The sequence below is a fragment of the Chrysochloris asiatica genome, unplaced genomic scaffold, assembly GCF_000296735.1.
Source record: "Chrysochloris asiatica unplaced genomic scaffold, ChrAsi1.0 scaffold00120, whole genome shotgun sequence".
Lineage (NCBI taxonomy): Eukaryota > Metazoa > Chordata > Mammalia > Afrosoricida > Chrysochloridae > Chrysochloris > Chrysochloris asiatica.
In genome coordinates this window covers 9,748,503-9,750,816 of record NW_006408638.1, presented here as the reverse complement: position 1 = coordinate 9,750,816, position 2,314 = coordinate 9,748,503, and positions in this window count along the sequence as shown.

The following is a 2,314-nucleotide window of genomic DNA, read 5'->3' as shown; positions in this document are numbered from 1 at the left end:
AAGGAAAGAGAGCCAGGATAAGCAAAGCACTGCTTAAGAAGAAGAATAAGGTTGGAAATGTCTTACTCCTTGGCCTTCAAAATTTATTACACAGCTACAGTGGTCAAAACAGCCTGATACTGGTACAATGAAAGATACATTGATCAACGGAACACAATTGAGAATCCAGAAATTAAACCATCCACATAAAGCTGTCTGATTTTTTACAAAGTACCTAAATAGATCACATGGGGAGGAGATCGTCTCTTCAATAGATGTTGCTGGCATACATGGAAAGTGATATCCAAAATATTGAAACAAGACCTTTACCTCACTCCTTATACAAAAATCGACTCAGCATGGATTAAAAACCTAAATGTGAATCCCAATATTATGAAGGCCATCAATGAAAATATAGGGACAAATGTGAGGGCACTAACTCACAAAATATGCAGACAACCAAACATTTTGAAATCTACACAAACAAAAGTAGACAAAATAGATGATTGGGATATACTAAAAAACTAAAAACTTATGTGCATCAAAAGACTTCACCAGAAGAGTAAAAAGGTAGCCCACAGAATGGGAAAAAATCTTTTGCAATGACACATCAGACAAGGGAGTCATTTCTAAATTATATAAGAAACTACAACACCTCTACTAGAAAAAGACAAACCATTTAAAAATGTGCACAGGACATGAACAGCACTTCACCAAGAAGGAGATCTGGACAGCCAACAAACATATAAGAATTGGTCATGATCACTAGCCACTGTTGTTGTTAGGTACCATCGGGTCAGTACAGACACATAGTGACCTTATGCACAGCAGAATGAAACACTGACCGATTCTGGTCCAACCTCACTACTGTTGCCACGCTTGAGTGCATCGATGCTGCCTCTTGGCCAATCCATCTTGTTGGGGGTCTTCCTCTTTTTCTCTGACCCTCCACCTTACCAAACATGATATCTTTCTCCAGTGAATGGTCCCTCCTGACAATATGTCTGAAGTATGAGAGACAAAGTTTGACCATCTTGGCCTCTAAGAAGCACTCTGGCTGCCCTTGTTCCAAAATGGATCTATTGGTTCTTTTGGCAGCCCATGACACTTTCAATATTCTCCTCCAACACCATAACTCAAAGGCATCAATTCTTCTATGGTCTTTCCTATTCACTGTCCAGCTTTCACATGTATATGAGGTTATTGAAAATACTATGGCTTGGGTCAGGCACACCTTAGTCCTCAAGCTGACAGCTTTGCTCTTCAACACTTTAAAAGGGCTTGTGCAGAAGATTTGCCTTATGCAATATGTCGTTTGATTTCTTGACTACTGATTACATGAGTGTTGATAGTTGATCCAAGAAGAATGGAGTCCTTAACAACTTCAATCTTTTCTCCTTTGACAAGAATGTTGTTTATTGGTCCAATGGTGAGGGGTTTTGTTTTCTTGACAATGAGATGCAATCCATACTGAATGCTGTGCTCTTTGATCTTCATCAGTAAATGTTTTAAGTTCTCTTCACTTTCAGCAACCAAAGTTGTATCATCTGCATATTGCAGGTTGTTAATGAGTCTTCCTCCAGTCCTGATGCCACGTTTTTCTTCATAGAACCCAGCTTCTTGGATTATTTGCTTAGCATATAGGTTGAAAAAATATGGTGAAAGAAAACAACCTTGTCACACACCATTCTTAATTTTAAAATATTCAGTGTTTCCATGTTCTGTTTGAACAACTGCCCCTTGGTCCATGTGCAGATTCCTCATGAGCACAATTAAGTGTTCTGGAATACTCATACTTCTCAATGTTGTCCATAGCTTCTCATGATCCACACAATCGAAAGTCTTTGCGTACTCAATAAAGCACAGGTAAACATCTTCCTGATATTCTCTGCTTTCAGCCAAGATCCATCAGACATCAGCAATGATACCTCTCATTCCACATCCTCTTCTGAATCCAGCTTGATCCTCTGGAAGTTCTCTGTCAATGTACAATTGTAGCGGTTTCTGTATTACTTTTAGAAAAACTTTACTCACTTGGGATATCAAAGAGATTGTCCGATGGTTTCCAATTTCCGTTAAGTCACCTCTCTTTGGAATGGGCACAAATAGGAATTTCTTCCAGTCAGTCGGCCAGATAGTTGTCTTCCAAATTTCTTTTCTTATTTTTTTTTTTTTTATTAAATGTTTTTATTTTGGATTGAGTGAAAGTTTACAGGGCACATCATCAGCTTCACATTCATCCATTCATATAGCTTGTTTCATTACATTGATTATTATCCCCTCCATATATCATCAGTTAACAGTGTTTCTCTCTATCCTCTTTAGCTTTTTTTTT